This window comes from Myotis brandtii, unplaced genomic scaffold (genome assembly GCF_000412655.1).
Source record: "Myotis brandtii unplaced genomic scaffold, ASM41265v1 scaffold328, whole genome shotgun sequence".
NCBI lineage: Eukaryota > Metazoa > Chordata > Mammalia > Chiroptera > Vespertilionidae > Myotis > Myotis brandtii.
In genome coordinates, this window is record NW_005362626.1 from 6,093,675 (window position 1) to 6,114,835 (window position 21,161).

The following is a 21,161-nucleotide window of genomic DNA, read 5'->3' on the forward strand; positions in this document are numbered from 1 at the left end:
GGCGGCAGCGGCGGCGGAGGCCGAGGCGGCGAATCCCGGGCTCAGCCATTCCCTACTGCCCCGGATGGGGAGAGAGGGCTGCCGCTCACTTCCTTGGCAACCCAGCTCCGCGACCTACTTCCTTAGCAACCAGTGTCAATTTCAATCCATAGTAGTGATCTTAAATTGGATCCATGGGAAACAGATTCTGAGATGGAGAGTTATATGCAGGAGATTTATTTGAGAGTGCTCTCAAGATCTACACCTGTGCGATAGAGATGTAAGATTGTTCAGAAGAAGATGGCTAACAGACTTAGCAACAGAGATCTTGGCCAATCTCCTGCAGAGCTCTGGACTGCGGAGAACTCCAGGGTTGTCTGATGAGGACAAAGGCTTTTGTAGCTGTGTATCACCAGATGCAGGATATACCTAGGGTGGGAGTATAACTTTAGACAAGAGTGATACTGGCAGGAGTATGGTGTCCCTAGCAGCTGAGAAAATAAATGTGTGTGTCATGAACTGGGAGGATCTGCATATATCTTAACAGCTATTTAAAATCTCAATTTCCAAGCAGTTGGGAATATTCTGGTCATCTTGTTATTGATAGCTGGTCTAATTCTACTGTGGTCAGATAACACACTGTAATTTATTTCAATTTCTTGTATTTGTTGGGATTTGATTTGTGACCCAGCATATGGCTCATTTTGGTAAATGCTCCAAGTGCACTAGAAAACAATGTGTATTCTTCCGTTATTGGATGCCATGCTGTCTCTATAGCAATTAGGTCAACCTTATTCGTTGTGACATTCATATCTTTTATGTCCTTACTGATCCCTCTCCCTCCATTCTACCAGTTGTCGAGAGAGTCAGGCGTGTTAAAGTTTTCCACTATATTGTGGACGTCTCTATTTTTTCTTGTAGCTTTAAATTTTTTACTCAATGATGTTAGATACATACACATTTATAGCTGTTATATTTTCTTGGTGGATTAACACTTTTGTTATTATTAAATGTTTTGTTTTAACTCTAATGTTTGTTTCTTGCTTTAAATTGTACCATGTCTGATATTACTACGGTTACATAAGCTTTATTTTGCTGTTTACATGGTACACATTTACCAACCTTTTACTTTGAGCCTTTGTGTCTTTTTATATTTAACATGTGTATCTTTTTTTTTTTTTAATCCTCAACCAAAGACCAGAGGATATTTTGCCATTGATTTTTAGAGAGAGTGGAAGAGAGAGGGAAAGACAGAGAGAAATATCGTTGTCAGAAAAACACGTTGATTGGTTGCCTCCTGCACAAGCCCCGACCAAGGCCAGGGCTGGAGAGGAGCCTGCAACTGAGGTACGTGCCCTTGAACAACGTACTTGATGGCCGATGCTCTATCCACTGAGCCAAACCGGCTAGGGCTAACATGTATATCTTGTAAACATCATTAGTTGGGTTTTATTATTTAATGTAGGTTCCTAGTCTTTTATTTTTACGACCATTTATATTTTATGCAATTACTAATAGGTAAGTTTTTAATCTATTATTGTATTATTTGTTATGCTTGCTCTATCTTTATGTCCTTTTTCTGTTTTTGTTTGTTTGTTTGTTTTGTTTCTTTTGGATTAATCAGCTACTTTTTTATTACTCAATATTTCCCTCTACTGTTTTTTCTTTAAAAGAAAAGTTCTTACGCGATTTGTTTGGAAGCTATCCTAGAATTAAAACAATTATCCTTGCTCTTTATCCCTCATAAGTTAATGCTGTCCTTAGAACTTAACTCGATTTACCCAATCTATTTGTGATTTTTGTCATACTTGTTTAATTCTACACATATTTAAATCTCATTTCCACAAGACAATATTATTACTGTTTTGTACAATCCATATTCATTTAGATTTATGTACATGTACATTGCCCATTATTCCCATGTATTTTCGTGCTGTAGTCTTCTGCATGGCGCATTGGAGAAAACCACTGCTGAATACTGGACTCATTCTTGGTGCTCTCCTTCCCTTCGGTCCCCTGGCCTTTCAAGGCCACTTTTGTAGCCTCCAATCCCATTCTGTCTTCCTAAACTATAAAACTGCTTAAAGCTCTGCTGCCTCCTCTGCCCCTTAGCAGCTGCCCTCTGCCCAGCTTCTCAGTCTGTGGTTCAGTACCAGGAATTGGCACATACCCTGAAGGTGAAATGGGAAGCAGAAAGTTAGGCTCACCCCTGTAGGTTTGTTTCCCTTTTACCTTGGATCTGGTGCCCAAATTCTGCCTGGTTGCTTTGGCAGCTCCATACCTTCAAACACCATCACCTTGGGGATTTGGTTTCAAAATATGAACTTTAGAGGGACACAGACATTCAGTCTATAGCATTTGATGTATTTAAAGTGTCTATATATGGAGAGAAGCAATAGAGAGGCTGCTTTGTCCCAGTGAATCCATTGCCAACTCCGGACCCTCCTCCTTATGAAGTGGCCTATGGTGTGGAGAGAGAGCACCTCACTCTACTGGAGCCACCTCTTACCACCCCTGCTGCTCCAGAGGGACACACACCATGCAGGGAGCGACTACCTGAGTGTCATTTAGGGACCCAGGAGGGCCCTCCAGCCTTAGTGCCTTCTTACTCTCCCTCACCCCTGCCCGATGTTGATGCCAGAAATCCCTTCAAGAAGGAACGGATTCCACAGCTAGAGAAATCTGTTTAAACTTTTTAAAAGTCTGAGAGCACAGAATAGGAAATAATTAACTTCCATGAGTGACAGATGTCAGATTTTTTTCTTTTTTAAAAAAATATATATTTTATTGATTGTTTACAGAGAGGAAGGAAGAGAGATAGAGAGCTAGAAACATCAATGAGAGAGAAGCATCGATCAGCTGCCTCCTGCACACCCCCTACTGGGGATGTGCCTGCAACCAATACATGCCCTTGACCGGAATCGAACCTGGGACCATTCAGTCCGTAGGCCGACGCTCTATCCACTGAGCCAAACCAGCTAGGGCAGCTTTTTTCTTAAGAGCAGGACTGAGGTGAAGGGAGAGGCTATGACAGAGGGAAAGAGGAGCACAGTCTGCCAACGTTTTGTAAATGTCTCTGTCTGTGTCTAGGGCACAGGGGCAAGTGGTCCTTTTATTGCCATAAAAACCAGAGGGGCCAGGTGGCTTGATGGCCTGTATCTCCTACATGGACCACAGTCCTCAGCAGATGGGTAACTGAGAGGGTGTCAGTCCATTCATTCTCTGATGACCTTTACCCCTGTGCCACTTCCCCCCAGGGAAAGTCAGGGGGCAGGACAAATGACCTCGTTTAGAACTTTGAGGTTTCTCTTTTATTAGTAGGTCAGGGGTACAGCCTTTCTGAAAAATTGATTAATGCTGAAGCTGATACGCTTCTGCTTTATAAATGTTCTCTCCTCATCTGTTGTCTGTTTGCCTGTGGTGTTCTATAAATACGTTAATTGGTGCCACTTTTCATTTAACTGTCATTGCTGTCTCCCTTGTTTTTGACAGGCTGATATTAAACTCCCTTATGATGGAACAAAACCAAACCACCCAGTCAGAGGGGCCTATTTTGGCAAAAGAGGAATGTCAGAGGAAGAAAATTTGTAGTCTTTTTGTGGAGTTGAGACTCATCAGTGACAGTTTGCGTGAAAGATTTAGAATATAGATCCTTTCATAGATGTGGATTAAAAAAATAAAAACAGCCCTCAGGAAACTACCGAAATAAGGCAGGTGAGGTAGAATCATAATAGCTGCAATTTAGGAAATGGGATGAAACCAATCTCAACTGCATTTTAACATTCACCAAGTCCCACTTATTTTAGATGACTTTGGTTTTGGTAACGTTTCAGAAACTGTGGGTTTCTTTCTGCCTTGAAGGGCTGCAGCCACTTAACAATGGAAACTGAACCGGTGCAAGCGCCAATTTCAAGTGTCTCTTCAACTTGCTAGAAATTGGGATTAACTAGTTGTATAATAGAGTGTATTCCGAACGACTCCCATCTTTCAAGAACATTTAAGAACACAGCAGCAAATCATTTTAAAGGTCTGCTACTGTATGCTCCACAGTTTATAAAACCAGTGTTTTGGGGTTTGTCAACTGACTAAAATTTAGGGTATGATGAGGCCCTATATTCCTAGATGAACTTAGATTGACACCGTCCCAGACCCGTCTACCGGTATATCGGTCAGGATTCTATCAGGTGAACAGAACCAGCGCTATGAGGGCTAGCGAGCCTGGCATTATGAAGGCAGACCATCAGGAAGAACTGTCTGGAAACTCTGGGGCAGAAACTCAATTTTTATGCTTAGGGCCTTGGTAAACTGGGCAAGGTCCACACACACCCTCAAGGGTGGTTTCCTTTCTTTAAAGTTAACTGACTGTAGTGTTAGCCACATCTACAAAATAGACCAGTGTGGGGTTGAATCACTGAGTAATGTAGCCTTGATGTGTTGACACCTAAGACTAAAAGTTGGTCATGAAAAACTCGCCTCTGGTTTAAAAGGAACGATCTGGGAGGACCATGCAGTGTATTCATTATAAGGGCACCAGCCTGAGAGGCCTGCATGGTCTGCTCTCTCATCCGAAGTGGGAGTCCTTCACCGGCCTGTGAGACAAAGCCCAGATCATGCTGCCCTTTCTCAGGGTTCCTAGTACTTGGATAGGACACTAGACTCCAAGGCAGAGCTTTCTTATTTGTCATATAAGTGTCACAGAATGAATATCCACACTCTCGCTGTCCTTGCTGCTTTGCCTTTGCTGCTGGAGAATGGGGTTTAGAGAAAGGTCTTTGAGAATTTGTAATTTGTGTTTAGTTCTGAAGGATTCTTCATTCAAAAGATACCAGAATGAGTATAATTTGTGTAGGTACAGGTTCTTTTCTTATGGGTAATGCTTCTGTTAGAACAGTGTGCACTTGGTCCATCAAAATTTATTCTTAGAGATTTTCATAGTGACTTTATATTTTTTCCCCTTTATTGAATAAGATATTAGACTTTATATTTTTTATAGCTGAAAAAAAGTTAAATTGGATACACATAGTTCCTTTTGTTTGTTGAGCAATTTTATACTTTTAAGTATATATTATGCTAGGATATACAAAATGAATGAAATGAGAATGAAAGCAACGTATATCTAGTAAGAAAGAAACTTTGAACTTAGGTCTAAGTTCAAAGGAATAGGTGTGGATTCCTTGCTCACTAAACATGGACCCATCAAAGGTGAAATACAAAGGGGAATAGTTATCCAATTTATTTGGTAAGTGGAGTTTGTCGGATGGTGTTATACAAATTCTTCTTCTACCAAAAGCTTTTTTGATCTTTTCATCTCTTGGGTAGCCTGCACTTCATCAAATGTAACTTTTAAAATACAAGTTCTGCTGATATGAATACATTAAACACACACTAAGATGCTTTGATGTTCCCTGAGCGTGACAGATATTCCTTGTAAAACCCCTTAGCTTTTTACTGTCTTAAGGCTTCCAAATTCTGTTACTGTCAGTGAAGAGGAAAAGGAAAGTTTAAATATTTTGATTTTGATTTTCAAAATAAAATTGTCTTGAGATAATTCCAAGGGAAAAAAAAAACCCCAAGCAACTTTGCAATAGTATTTACTGCCAGAATAAAAAGCAATGTTGTCCACATTTTGAGCACATGGGAGTGACCCGCGTGCACATCCAGTGAGCTAACAGGAGCGGGACCCACAAGGAGAGCCATTTGGGAGCAGTGAGGGCGGTCATGCTTCTCAACCAGGACATCGTTCAGCTTGTGGTGGAAAAACTCAGGGCTGGGACTCTGCTGCCTGGAGAGGAAAATTTTTATCCCCGTCCTTTTTGTCTTGACTGAGGGTGAAATACAGGGAGTGTTTGTATTTGAGCCTCTTGTAACCATTTCCTTGGAAAGTAATACTTAAGTGTTTTCTTAAAACACCATTTGAAATTGAAAATGCAAACCCTGGGGCTCATGAGTTTATTGATGGGTGGTCTTCAGAGTTTGGGTGTTTGCCTTTGTGGGGTGATGAGGTGTGGATAGGCCTGGACACATTCTTTCTGAGAAACCTTGGAAAGAAGCCCCACAGTTTTCTGCTTTCACCTCCAGGACATTTGTCCCCACAGTATCCCAGCGAGGTCTCGCTTCGGAGTGTCACAGTGCTGGGGAGGCCATGTTCAGCGAGGATGGGCCCACTCTTGACTTCAAACACCGCTCAATGAATATTTTGCCGACAAGCTAAGCCAACGTAAGCAGTTCTTTATTTACAGGTGAAAACTGGCAATACTGGGGGTTAGGTGGAGAGTCTCATTTCTATTACAGTAGTGTTCAAACTTTTGATTATGAAAGATCCATTTTACATTGTAACTTACAACACAAATGCACTTGTATATGTGCATACACACTTGCCCACCAAAGTTAAATAGAAGCTCCAGAGACCAGTTCTCCTCCTTGTTCCCCATGATTTGTTCTTATATTTTGTATCCTGTCCCATCATATCCTGTCCTATCCCATTCCATCTTATTCTATCCTATTGCATCCCATCTGTATCCAAAATACTAGCCATGATTCATTAAATTAATTTTATAACACTTTAATCTCTGGTAAAAAAAAATAACAACACTGGATCTACTCCTAGAAAATAAAGTCAGTGGTGGTACATTTTCATGAACATTGACAATGAAAGAAGTTCTTCTGTACTGAGCTGTCGGGCCTACAGACACACTGATTTATGACAATATGCCCATCTCTCCCCCCCCCTCCCCCCCGCCCCACAGTCAGAAGGCTAAAGAGAAGAGTTGAAGGTGTCCTTTTTCAGTAAGATACAGATACAGACAGGGATGAATGCATTTCATTCTTTCATCTTCTTCTTATTTTATTTACCATGCATAGCCTCCAAACATTCCTGAAGTGGATGGGAAAGGGAAAGAAGAAAACCAGTGTCAGCTGAAGCTGGATAGTGCACAGAGTGGTGCTGGGAAGAGGGGCTCTTTTTACAGCTCTCATGCCTCCTCCATGTTAGTGGTAAACAGAAGTTACCACCAGACAGAACTTTGGGTAGACTGACTAATTGGTGATCTGGATTAATACCTTGATGTGGCATTAATTCTCTCTCCATGGTCAATTCTGGTAGACATTCCAAAAACCCCTTGAAAGGAAATTAATTGCCTACTTTTCTTTTCCTATGTCTAAATGGTACTCCCTTGGGTTTTCAAAAGCAACTTTCAAAGGGGAATGTCATTTGGTCCAGAGTTCTATTTATTTTGGGGTTCCCCGTGTCTGGACTTCTTTATTAAAGGCTGTGAACCTAAGGTTTTAACCACAAAGATTTAGCACCATGTTTTTAAGAAAAAGAAAGTCAAATGGGGGTTAATGAAAGTTAAAAACCTTTGACTCTCCCTGTAGGACTCTGTGCAGACACTTGTTTTGCTACTGTCTCTCGCCCGGTGTGCCAGGTCATTGCAGACCAGCTCGACCAGAGGAAAAACAAGGTAAACTTCACCAATGGTGGCTGTCATAACCGGCATCCTCCCTACTTCCCCCCATCAGACAAACCTTTTTTTTCCCTTTAAAATTTTGTCTGTATTTGACATTTTGAATCACCCTAGAAGATGGAATATTGTTTTTGTTGAAGCCACCGGGTAAGCGTCTCCTGCCTACTTTGTCTGGAAAAAGTCCCAGACATCCCTTGTCATTTTGCCCCTGCCCTAGGAAAATACTGCCCTTCCCAGCCTCTCTGGGCCATGACTCTGAGTGCTGGAGCTCCATGGCCCCAAGTATGGAGCATACCCAGTGTGGAGACAAAGGCCTTGGCCAGGGTGCCGGAGCACGGTGGATTTCAGCTCATGAGACCTGGTCTAGCTGGGCTGGTAACCTGCCTAGACTTTAAAACTCAGATGAAGTGAAATGCTCAAAGCTCTGCATCTGTTAGTCACTCAGTAAATGAAAATACAGAGATTCCTGGAGGAGGCAGTGGTTGAAGTATTAGAAGCAGGCTTGTCAAAACAAACATCCGTTGTCATCTTTGCTTTGCCTAATGGATAGGTGGGTACCAACACTGGGATATAATTCCTGGGCTGCTTATCTCTCTTTATATCTCAAAATAGTCACCATCTACTTTCTGGTTCTCCCAAGACTTGGCCCCAACACTTTTCTTTTTCTATACAGTATATCCAGTTCATTCTTTTTAAATACAGATTCTTTTCTTCCTTGTATGCAAACACGTTTAAAATCTTTCCCATTTTGGAAAACAAAACCCTTCCTTGACCCTCCTGCTCTTCCTCAGCAACAGTTACTTCTCCTTCTCTCCAGGTGTAAACTTCGCCAGGTCTGTGTTTGTCAAACTTTGATGTGCACCAGAATCATCTAGAGAACTTGTTAAAGCACAGATTACTGGGCTCCATTCCAAGAGTTTCTGATTCAATAGGTTTGAGGTAGGATCCAGGAGTGTGCATTTCTAACAAGTTCGCAGGTGATGCTGATGGTTGGAGAACCAGCTTGAGACCCAACACTCTAAAGAGTACTCCACATTTGCTAGCTGCACTCATTCTTAATTTCTACCCAAGCTGCTGCATGTAACCTGGCCTCTGCTTCATCACCGTCCACATGTCAAATCCAGCAGACACATTGTGTCCTATCTTACTCTAGCCCTCTGTGACATAGGTCACTCAACCTTTTGGCTCCATGACATCACTCTCTCTCAAGTTATCTCCTTCAAGGTCTAGCTCAAAAATTACCTGCTGTGGTAGATATGGCCACAGCAATATTTCTGATCTCATAAGCTCTTCCAGCAATCATAATATTTCTCCATCAAGTGGTGGACAGGACTTTGTGACCATGTCAATAACTAGAAAGTGGCAAAATTGATGATGCATGATTTCTGAGTCTAGGTCATATGGCTCTCTCATTCTCCCCCCCCTTTCCCTCCCTCCCTTGCTCTCTTTCTTTATATTATTATTTTTTTAAATATTTTTTATTGATTTCAGAGAGGAAGTGAGAGAGAGAGAGAGAGAGAGAGAGAGAGAGAGAGAGAAACATCAATGATGAGAGAGAATCATTGATCAGCTGCCTCCTGCACGCCCCACACTGAGGATCAAGCACGCAACCCAGGCATGCGCTTTGACCAGGAATCAAACCACGACCTCCTGGTTCATAGATTGATGCTCAGCCACTGAACCACCCCAGGCAGGCTCTCTCTCCTTTTCTTTAAAATCCAGCCACCATGTTGTGAGGGATCCCAGGTAACATGGAGATGCTACATATAAGTGTTCTAGTTAACAGTCTTAGGTAAGGCCCCAGGCAGTAATCAGCATCAATCTTCAGGAAAGTGAGTGGATGACTCTTTAAATGACTCCAGTTCCAAGCCTTCCAACAGCCTCGGCTGACGCTGAGTAGAACAGAGCAAAGTCGTCCCCACTGACTCCTGAGCAAATTGCCGATTTGAGAGCAATGTAAATGTCATCATTGTCTTAACCTGCTAAGTTGTGGGCAGTCTGTTAAACAATAAGAAATAGTGGAAACACCTCCTCTATAAGGTCACCCTTTTGACCTCTTGGTTTTCTCCCTTGCTCAGAACTAATAGCTCTTCTCTGTGTTCCCTTAGCATTTTATTTATTTTTCTAGCACTTAACAGTTTGTTAAAGTTTGTGAAATTCTTGAGGGCAAAGCTTCAAAGCTATTATTTTTTGTATTACTTTTAGCACCTAATACAGTACCTGGCATAGTGCAGGTACTGAGCAAATGTCTATTAAATGATGGTCAAGTTTATGTTAACTTAATTGTGAGAGCTATTATGTCACTTATAGAAATTTCCACCGTATATTAACTTCTGGTGTAAAACGGTATTCGGAGGACAAGCAAATCACATGAAACTCAAGGATGGTGGTGACCATCCCAGAATTTATAATGTGAGTGGATGGGAAAAACAAAAGGAATGGCAAGAATGCCTAGCAGTCTTATGCAATATTCACTGGTCTTTCTGGTACTCTATGAAGCAATGTATCTTGTGACCATTGCTGTCAGGTGGTCTAAGCATCATGGGGCCTTGATTACCCTTATCAGAATATCCTTTGTAGTAAGAGTTCTTTTTATTTTTTAAAAATATATTTTTATTGATTTCAGAGAGGAAGAGAGAAGGAGAAAGAGATAAAAACATCAATGATGAGAGAGAATAACTGATCGGCTGCCTCTTGCACACCCCACTCTGGGGATCGAGCCTGCAACTCAGGCATGTGCCCTGACTGGGAATCAAACCGTGACCTCCTGGTTCATAGGTCGATGCTCAACCACTGAGTCATGCTGGCTGGGCTGCAGCAAGAGTTCTTAACGTTTTTGGATACCTGCAATGACTTTCAATGATGCTCTCTTTAACTCGACCACAGAAGTGTTCCACAAGATGTTCTGAAATGTTGAGAAAGCACAGCTCTCATAAGCACATACCTGTTTTCCACAGTCGGGCATTATCAACTTTGCTACAAGGAAACACATGTGCATTTCAGAAGCTTCAAGGTCACTTATTTCTCATAATTAGAAAGAGCACTGAAAGTCTAGAGATCTGAGTTTTCATCCTTGCTCTGCAATTGGCTGGGAGTGTGGTCCTGGGAAAATTACCACCCTTCCCTTTTCTTTTCTTTAGGTTTCCATTTTTTCATTTATGAAATGAGGACTGATGGTCTTGGGGGGCATGTCCAAGTCTAGCACTATCAATCAAGAGCAACACGATAAGGCAACATTTATACAGCTATACCGATGGAAACTTAAAACTTCCTTACCCACATGGGAAATTGAGGGTGTGGGGAGCATTAGGGTTTTGAAATGATGAATACCTTCTCAATGGCTGGCAAGACTAGCCTGTTCGCCAGCTCTTATTTTTGTAGCTGGCAGGATCCATTTTGACCGCTAAGAAATGGTTAGAGAGTGGCTCTGCTCTGAAGAGGAAGTCCCAGCAATGCTACTGGGGCAAGGCTTTGAGATTGTCTAACTGTGGGCATTCACTGAGCTGTGCGATTGGAAAAGTAAAACTCCTTTAGAGCTAAGTTTGTTTTAAGTTTGTCTTTAAGAGATACTAAGAAATGGTTAAAAAATACCCAGCAATGTGATATAGTTAATAAGTGGAAAGCAGGAATACCTTGTTTTCCTGGTATGCTCTTTCAAGGTATTGTAGAGTAAAACAGAATGGAACTTGTCTATTTATAACATGTTTCAATGCTTGCTGGACTGTCAATGAGACATTACATTGCCACCATCACTTTTTCTCACCTTAGCCAGGAGATTTTTCTTATTTGGCATTTTTAATGTTTTACCCATTATGGAAGTTGTTGTTTTTTTTTAACACTTGCATTTTGCAATTACCGATAAAGAGAAATGAAATGACACTTAAAAAAACCATATAACAAGAATATCTCAATAGGACAGTAAATAATTCTAAATAATTCTAAATAATTACACACCTGGCAGGTTGTGTGACATATATTTAATGGTTTTGTGACATTAGATCATTTTAGGTTTCATTTTATTCCTTCAAAATCTTTGCCCCATTTCTATTTCCTCATTGCTCCTCTGCTCATATATGTTTAATGAACGTTGTGTGTGTTTCAGCACAAAGATTATGAAACAGTCAGGCTCCAAGAACAACACTGAAATGATGTTTTCCAGGCCACAGAATGCCTACCTCGTATTTCGAGAGCACGGCAAGCACAATGAGCTCTTTTGTGCTGGGAATCAGGGCCAGACTGATTCTGCAACTTTTTCTTATTTTATGATCTTGTTAACGTTGACCTCTATCTATCTGTGGGTTTTTTTTTCTGACAAAAATAAAATTCTTAACTGGGCTCATTTTCATGACTGGCTATAAAATTTTTATTTTCAACCCTTCCTATTAACAGAGGGCTGTTAACAGCTCTTCCTCTCTTCTATACTTGGATGAATTGAATAAAAACAACAAATGTAGCTACTAGAAATATCGGATTAACTAAAAAAAGTACTGAGTCTAGTCTCTTTTTTTTGTTTGTTTTGTTTTGTTTTCTTGCTGCAAAAAGCTTTATTGTTTCATTTGGTTGTTTGTTTTGTTTTCTTGCTGCAAAAAGCTTTGTTTCATTTGGTCCAATGCATGGGAGAGGGCTCCAGGGTGGTTAGAAGAATGGCTAGTGGTTTGGGGGAGAGGCTAAGGTAAAAGCCAGACACCAGGGGATGCTGAGGGGCCCCTCAAAGGCCTCTGGGCTCCAAAGGCTCCTGGCTGTGCTTGAGGGTGAGCCTTTCTAAGAGATCCTTGCTCAGCCCAACCTGGGGGCCAGCAGCCTGCGGAGGTGAGTCAGGTGTCACCCATCTTCTTGATGAGTTTCACCTCCTCACCCCGGAAGTGGTTCTGCAGGAAGTCACAGAGATGAGGGCCTGCAGGGGTAGACCCCAGGGCCTGCATCTCCAAGAGGACCTGGTTCAGGTGCCTCTCCAAAGCCAGGGCAGCTTCCCTGGTGTCCTGAGTTTTGCCCATTCATCCTGGGAAGGCTTCAGCACGTCCTGGAAGAGAATGTCGCCACCATGCTGGTTTTGCATCTTTAAGAGATGCCCAGCAACCTTGGCTTCTTCTTCACCAGCTCTCAGAAGAGGTGGCCAACGCCCTTGAGAGCCACATGGTCAGGTCAAAATAGAAGCCCAGAGAGAGGTAGGTGTAGGGGGCCCGCAGACGCAGGTTGGCCAGGCGGTTGACAGCAGCCTCCACCTGAGTGGAATAATTCTGATGAATTTGGGAGCTCATGGTTGTTTGGCAATAAGGAGTTAAGGTAGAAAAAAAACAACTGGTGTGTTGGCTGGTCCCGGAGGTGGGTCTGAAGGTGGTGACTGGATAAGAGTGGTCCGAGGCTGGAAGAAGGGGCACCCCTGGGTCTGTTTTGTCCAAACACTGTTGAAGCAAGAGACAGATCTGAGACCATTGAAGGCACTTCTGAGTCTAGTCTTAAATTGTGTAAGATTCTCAAATATCTCTCAGATTTGATCCTTAACTTAATTTTTTAAAATGCTGCATTTTTCTAAAACACTTCCCACTCTTTCTTGCCCCCTTCCATCATTACTCTGGGAATTCTTTTACAATGGAGACCTTGTCATGGTAGAATGGTCACTATATTCATTTTGGATATGAGTTATTTTGGGGACAATGGCAGATTAATTGAACGGGCACGAGTGTCTGGGGCAATCTCTATTATTTTGAACTATTTATTTAAAGTAGAATTGTTATTGCTATTTTAAAACATGTAGATAATTTTGTTGATTAAATTTGCCTGTTAAACAGAACCACTTTGATAAACATTGCAAGAAGATACAGTAATGCAATCCTTCTTTTAGTACTGTAATATTTCATTTGAGTGGGTTTTTTAATTAATAAAGATCAATTTAGTCCCCAGAGATACATAGGCAATTCCCATTGATTTGTATGCAATTCTTGTGTATTTTAAGAGTGATGAAAGGCTTAATGTGTGTGTGTTTTCTTAAAGAAGAGTGCATGCTTGGACTGGCAGTTTTATACTGGAGAGAGATGGTATACATCAGATGAAATTGGTCATGGAAGTCCATGATGCCTCCTGGATGACCTAATATTCCTGAGTGTTTGGCTTCTGTTTCCAGGATGAATAATGTTTTCCAATGATTTTCTATCACATGCACTCTGGTTTCCCTGTATCCCGGACAGTGACACAGTCTACCGCTGTGAAACTTTTAATGAGTTATTATATGTAGATGCTTAGAATCCTGTCTAGATTCAAATGTTAGAAATAATTATTACTAATCATTCCAAGACCAGCTTAAACAACTCACCAACCAGGTGTGATGAAAGTGGAAAGTATGGATTAAATTAGTGTCAGAAGGAGGAAAGGTATATCAGTTAGCATTTGCTGTGTAACACAGAAATCCAAAATTTAGTGCTTTAAAAATAACACTCTTTATTTAGCTCATGATTTTATGGGTCATCAAGTTAGACCAGGGGTCCTCAAACTTTTTAAACAAGGGGCCAGTTCACTGTCCCTCAGACCGTTGGAGGGCCGGACTATAGTTTTAAAAAAAACTATGAACAAATTCCTATGCACACTGCACATATCTTATTTTGAAGTAAAAAAACAAAACGGGAACAAATACAATATTTGTATTTGCATGTGGCCCGTGGGCCGTAGTTTGAGGACCCCTGAGTTAGACTATGCTCAGCCTGGCAGTTTTTCTGCTTTTGGCTCTGTTCTCAAGCATCTGTGACCAACTGCTAGGTCATCTGGTACCTGGCTAGTCTAGGCCAGGCTCAGCTGGGACAGTTTATCTTTGCTCCATAGCCAGTCTCATGGTGAAGACAGGGGAGCAAGTAATAAGCAAAGTCAGGAAGACCAGCCAGATTGGCCAAAGAAAGCTGCAAGTTAACCCAGATGCACTGAGTTAGAAATAAACTCTACATATTGATAGGAAGAGGTGGAAGATCACATTAAAGAGGTGTGGATAGAGAAGAATGAAATACTTGGCCATTTTTATAATCTACCACACTGGGTGAGATGGCTGATGTAGAGCTGAAGCAGAGCAGGCATTAGAAGACTGGATGTGTTTATGTGTGTTTGCATATGCAAGGACCACATTTTGGGGGGCGGAACTGTGTCTGGTGTAAAGGAGGGGAGAATAAAAAATAACTCCAAAGTCATGATTGCAGATGAGTTAGAATATAGTGGCATGATATAGATAAATAGGAAATATAGTGGGAGAAACACTCACCTTTGAAAGTATAGAGCTTGAAGTGGGATCTTTAGGAGAAAGTAAGGAGCCCAGAAACTAAAAAAACAAACCAAAACTACATACTTGGGGTGGGAATAGATGTAAACAACAACAAAAACCTGTTGTTTTCCCCAGCAAGCATCTACTCTTCTCTGGTGACGGCAATGATGTGATTTCCTTTAGGGGATCCCCTTCCAACTCTTAGTTCATATGACTTGGATGAAGCTAACCCTGGCCACTTGCCACCCAGGCCTGGCCAATCAGCACATTCCATCCCTCTGGTCACAATGACTGGGTTAGAAATTAGGTCCAATAAAACTAAATTCCAGCACTTTTGTTGGAACTATTGGAGTGTTCCCTTCCTCTGCAGCAGCTGAGCTGGGAGGCCATTGAGCTGCTGGAGGCCATCTTACCAGTGGAATCAGCCTAGGAGCAGAGCCAGCAGACACAAAAGTGTGTGTGTGTGTGTGTGTGTGTGTGTGTGTGTGTGTGTGTGTGAAAGAGAGAGAGAGGAAATACAACAATTTAGACCTCTAATCCAGATGTACCTAGAGCCATACATATCTCTGAGCTTTTCAGTTTCTGAAGCCAATAAATTTCCTTTTTACTTGAACTAGTTTGAATTGGGTTTCTATCATATGTTAGTATTATGAAAAGAGAAAAGAATATAAACTTAGAAAACAATTACATTTATAGGGCTGATGAAAAATTAAAGAGCAGGTAATAAAAGCCTATGGAGACAAGAAATCCATGAAGGGGGAGGCTAACAGAAAGGAGAGGCAGATAACAGTGTTGATGTCGTCATGGGTCTAGGAGCAAGGGCTCTACCCAGAAGCTTTGACTTAGGGCCCAGGAAAGACTGAGAGGGAGTGCTCTTGGCAGCAGAGGGGAGGAGAGGAAGGTGCACAGCCAGGAGTGAAGGAAAGAGTGGGCGAGTTGCTTTTTCCATAAAAGGGACTCCTAGTCACTTGGGCTTGAAACCTTGGAAGCAACTCTCCTGCCTCCCCCTGCCACAACCCACGCATCTAAACAGTCACCTTGTCCTGTAAATTCTCCCCCCACAATTACTCTTGGACTCATACCTTCCTTCACATTCTCTCTGCCAACAACTTGGTCCAGGTGCCCAGTAGTCCTTTCCTGGCATCTGTGAAGGCCCCCTGGCCGCTGCTGTGCCTACAGCCTTTCACTTCTGTCATCTCTTTTTTATTCTGCTGCCAGATTATTTGTTCTAAAGCTCAGTTCTGATTGTGAAATAGCCACACACAGTGAGGGAGCCTGGGACTAGGAACCCAGAGCCAGCTCTAACTTGTTGTGGAATCTTGGGAAAGACTTGCAACTCTCTAGGTGCAGGGTTCTAATCTCTAGGTGAGGGGTTGGACCAGATGCTATGAATTCATTGCCTATTCACTGTCTGTAAAAAAAATTCTAGCCCTAATCTAACTCTTTCAACCTTAACTCCTTTAACATACGTATATCTTGGCCAAAATGAAATACTTTTTGTGCCTGAATGCCTCCTTGACTCCAACATGTACATTCCTACCTCTGTTAATTCCACCTGGAATCTTTTGTTTTTCTATATGGAAACCCCATTCATCCTCCAAGGCCAAGTTCAAATGCTGCCTGTGATGCTTTCTGAACTTGCAGCTGAGACTTGTCTTACTTCATCTTCTCTGTCAGGATGCTTTCTATGTTGTATTGTTTGAGAATATGTGTTGCTTCCTGACAAATTATCAACAACTTGAACATCTAATCTCAGTCATATTCTTTATTGTAGCCATCAAGGCATTTGGAACAATAGTTAATCATCTGTAAAAGGTTGAATGAATGAAAACACATACTTTATTACTGTGTGGTGAACTCGTCCATCTTGCAAACCTGTTCAGAGCAGTCTGATGTTGTAGATCTGCTGAATAGGATTCCATAATAATTTAAAAAGGGCCTTTCAACTCCTTGGTAGGTACCACTGGAGCAAGTGCTGACCTCATTCCAACCCAGGCCAGGCATGAGTTGTAGTGTGAGTGCCGGGTGAAAGTCTCACCCAGCCCCATCTATAGCTCCATAGTAAGGCCAGTCTAGCCGACCTTGTTCTCACTGTTTGCAAGATAAGGACGAGCACATTCTGGGCAGAACAGAGTGGTCTCCCCATGGTTTAGCTCCTAACAGTGGAGAGGAGTGTGGACAGGCACTAGTCCAAAAGAATAGAGCAAAAATGGAGAGAAAGGAAAAAGGTCTAGAAGAAAATTGTGGGTATAGAATGGGGACGATGGAGATGACAATTATCCCCATAATTTCTTTTTATAGCAAGATTATCAAGTCCAGATCTGTAAACTTGTTGACGTGTTGTGGTGAGACTGAGTATTGACAAAGCCAGTGCCCTAGCCAGTAGCTAGAATTATGTGGCTCTCTCCTACCTTACGCATGAACCTTGAGACCTTCCTCCGGAATGCTGGTTTTTTACAGGGCTGAGGGGAAACAGGCAGCTGCACTTGGGTGAACCTTTGCTGTCTCCTTATTGGCTTCCCCTGTCCACCCACAGCAACTTAAATCATTAAAATCCCGTATAATTAAAATTTCGTCCAAGTTATACCAGTTATGTTTGCTGGCCACAGTGGAGTGTATAAATATCTTAGAAAGGAATAAAGACAGGGGCTGCTTCCTGCCGTGGTTTGCCCCTTACACAGGAAGCTGTCTGCTGCTGTGTGTGCTATCAACAGCCCCATGTAGGCTGAACTCGCTGCTCCCACCAACCCTGCTTTGACTGGACCTTTGTTTTGTAGGTTTATTTACATGGCTCGGGTCTAAGAGTGACACATTGTTGGTGGGGTTGGAAGTCTTTGCTGGGCTCATTATAGGACTTGGATCTCTCTTTCTCTCTCTCTGTTTTTTTTTTCCCCCTTTATCCTTTCATGTTGACTCTCTCCTTTCCTCTCCTCTCCTCTCTTCCCTTTTTCTTCCCTTCATTTCTCCCCCTTTTCTTTCTCTCTCCATTTAAAATTTGATCTCTTACTTTTGATTATGTAAATAAATGCTTTATTTTCTCATTTAAGTGGAAAATAAAAGTGCATCTCCATTCCTACCTGTCCTCTATGCCAACATCAAATTAATTTTTCTGAAACACAATTTGTATTACTATTTCATTGCTCAAAATCCCACAGTGATTTTGCATTACTCACACGATAATGTTAAGAAGAGTCTTCTGTATGTTCATTCACTGAACAACTGATTTTGAGCACATGTCACATGCCAGACACTGGCAGGAGCTCTCTTGTCATAGACTCTCCAGCAGCTCCAGAGGGTTGAGAAGGGATTAGCCTGCAGATTGGTCCCTAGTGTGGGGTTCTGGAGCCTTGTGATTGTGTCCTCCTTGTGTTGTGGGCTATGTGTATCTCTAAGTCATGTAATACTTTGCTTGGTGTGGGGTATGGGGTATCATTGAATTGGTGGTGGCTTTGCTGTGGCCTCACCTCAACTGAGATGCTTGAGATCATCATGTGTCTTTGGGTTCCCACATGTAGCAGGCCTTGAGACAAGGATTTGAGCGCAAGTATCTGAGTGATGGTCCCAGGTGCGTGGGACAGGCAGGGAACAAAGCCACTGGAGTCCACTTCCTCTGGGAAACTCTGGGATTATGCCTCGGAGTTATCCCAGTTAAGGCTCCAGGAAGTTGGGCGGTATCTGTCATATGTCCCCAGAAGTCATTGGTTGAGCGTCATTCCAGAGGCCTGAACTTGCTTGTACCTGCTTCTCTGCATGTCCTGGGGGCAGATAGAAGGCCTCAGAGTCACCGGCACTGCACTAGGCAGCCTTCCACATGTAGAGGTGGGGTCTGTGGGGATATGACAGAGGACTGACCAATTCACTCTAGCAGGGAAGACCCCTGTTTTGTGCTTTTAGAGTACCTCAAACAGCTGATTCTCATTAGTTGTGGTAGTTATGTTCTATGAAGTCACTATGAACAACAAATTAGTGAATGCTGCCTCAGTGCTCTCAGAGGAAATCCAGGGTTAGGGGCCTGGGAGCCACGAGTCAACACATTAATACATAACCTTGTTTTATGTGTTTCTGTTGAAAGACAGCTTATTTAATATATATTGTTAATTAATATTGGACTCAAGGCCAACAGCATTATCACTCATGCCTGAGGAAGTATGCCTAACACTTGTATGTTCCTCATAAAGCACATCACAACCTTCCTGCCCTTAGGAACACTAGAAAGCACTTCAGCGCTATGTTTATATTCAGGGTCATAAACAACAAAATCACAACAAAAAGCACAAAGATGTGAAAAATGTGGCACAAAGAGGTCAGTGCCTGAATTAGATGACTAGTCACAGGATTGTTTAGCTGAATATATTTTGGGTCACCTTTTAAATGTGTCGTACATGGAGGAAGGGGCTTAGAAATATAAACTGGTGTGGGAATAAGAAAGGAAAGCAAGAGATATTAATTTGCAAAATAAGGTAATAAGACATAAAATTTGCATCTGTGTGACTATATTTATATATAAAAATAAAAATGTTTATACATAAATATATATTAGACATACATATATTAAATGTAAGCTGATTAAGCCAATTAAGGCTGAATGCTATATTTGTTGGAAGCAATAAAAAATATTTGGCAAAGGGAACTAGGTTTTGTGGCTGCCCTTAGCCATCTCAAAATGGCATATGGTTGGGTGAAGTTGGATAGAAAATTAGAGAAATGAAAGTACTAAAAATGTTTCTATTTTCTTTTGAAGAATTTTTGGTTGCTTTTGTCTACTGTCTCTGTGGGTTTAATTATGGCCAGTGCTTGGTTATGGCATGAAAAAATGAAGAATTACTATGGCCCGGCCATCATGGCTCGTGGTTGAGTGTCAACCTATGAACAAGGAGGTCACAGTTCAATTCCTGGTCAGGGCACATGCCTAGGTTGCGGGCTCAATCCCCAGTGGGGGCGTGCAGTAGGCAGCCAATCAATAACTCTCTGTCATCATTTATGTTTCTATCTCTCTCTCCCTCTTCCTTCCTCTCTGAAATCAATAAAAATATATTAAAAAGAATTACTTATGGTTAAATTTTGAATATAATACAATAATGTGTGATGATAAACATCACCTGTGAGTTTCTGTTCATAAAATCTCACTAAGATATAATCTCTCACAATATTTCAAAGTGAATGCATTAATTCATTCACTTATCATTCATTGATTATATATAAAGTGCTCACTCTGTGCCAGGTGGACTTCTGGGTATTGGGGATACAGTCATTAACTAAATCTGTAACAATTATTGCCTGTGTGGAGCTTACACAGGAGTGGGGAGAGACAGATACTGAATAATTACATACTTAGCACAAGATTCAGATGCTGGCAAGAGCAATGGAGAAACGCAGAGGAGGGAAGAGGGATGGGGCTCGGGTCTAAGGGTGACACGTTGTTGGTGGGGGTGGAAGTCTTCCCTTCATGACCGCATGGAACTCCTTTTATGCACTGCTTCACTGTCCTCCCTTTCACTCCAGACACTGCTGCCAACACCAGTCCTGCAGACTTTGGCCAGCTCTGCACAGAACCTGATGGTGAGCCTGGGACACTCTTTTGGGACTACATCTATACTCAGACATACACCACTCCAAAGTGCAGGCAGTTAGTACCCAGAGAGGCAGGAGGGGGTCAATAAATACTTCTTGTTATTGTTCCCCAGAGAGATGGTTCTGATACACATTTCCTAAGGTCCCTCTGGAGATGCCTGGAAGGAATAGTCATCACATGGAGACAGCCAGCTAGATTGCACATCCTTAATGGCCCTTCCTTCATTGCCTCTTTCATTTGGCTGGTCCTGCCCTTCTGCTCCCTAGGATCATATTCTCAAATAACTCCCTGTATGCAAGCCTTTGCTCAGGCTCTGCTTTGGGGACCCCAGGCCAAGATGGAGAGGCTGTGGTTAGGATGGTCTTGTAAATATAAATGGAGCTTCCAGGGAAGGTATCACAGAGAAGGTGCATTTGAGCAAAGACCTAAAGAAGAGAGGAAGCAGTCATGCAGGTAATTAGGAAGGGAGAATTCCAGGTAGAGGAGACAATGGCGAGGGCAAAGGCCCTACAGTGTGGCTGGAGTGGAAAGTGTGAGAAGGGGTAAAAGGAAATGCAGATAGAGAGATGAGGGAGACCCACATCCCATTCCATGGGGCCACTGTTAGGGCCTGGTTTTGTTCCAAGTGAGATAGTCAATTTATTCTCAAAAATTCTGTATGCTTTGCCCATCTTATGTTTTACTTTCTTACTTTATAGTTACCTGATGCACTCAGATCCCAGTTTTATGGGCACATAAGTTACACACACACACACACACACACACACTAGTGGCCCGGTGCACGAAATTCGTGCACATTAAAAGGGAATTAATTAGAGGAAATATTTTAATATTGCTATTTACATCCCCCCAGCCAAGCCCTGGGCTGGGAGGCAGCCTCACATCCCGGACCGGCACAAGTCCCCAT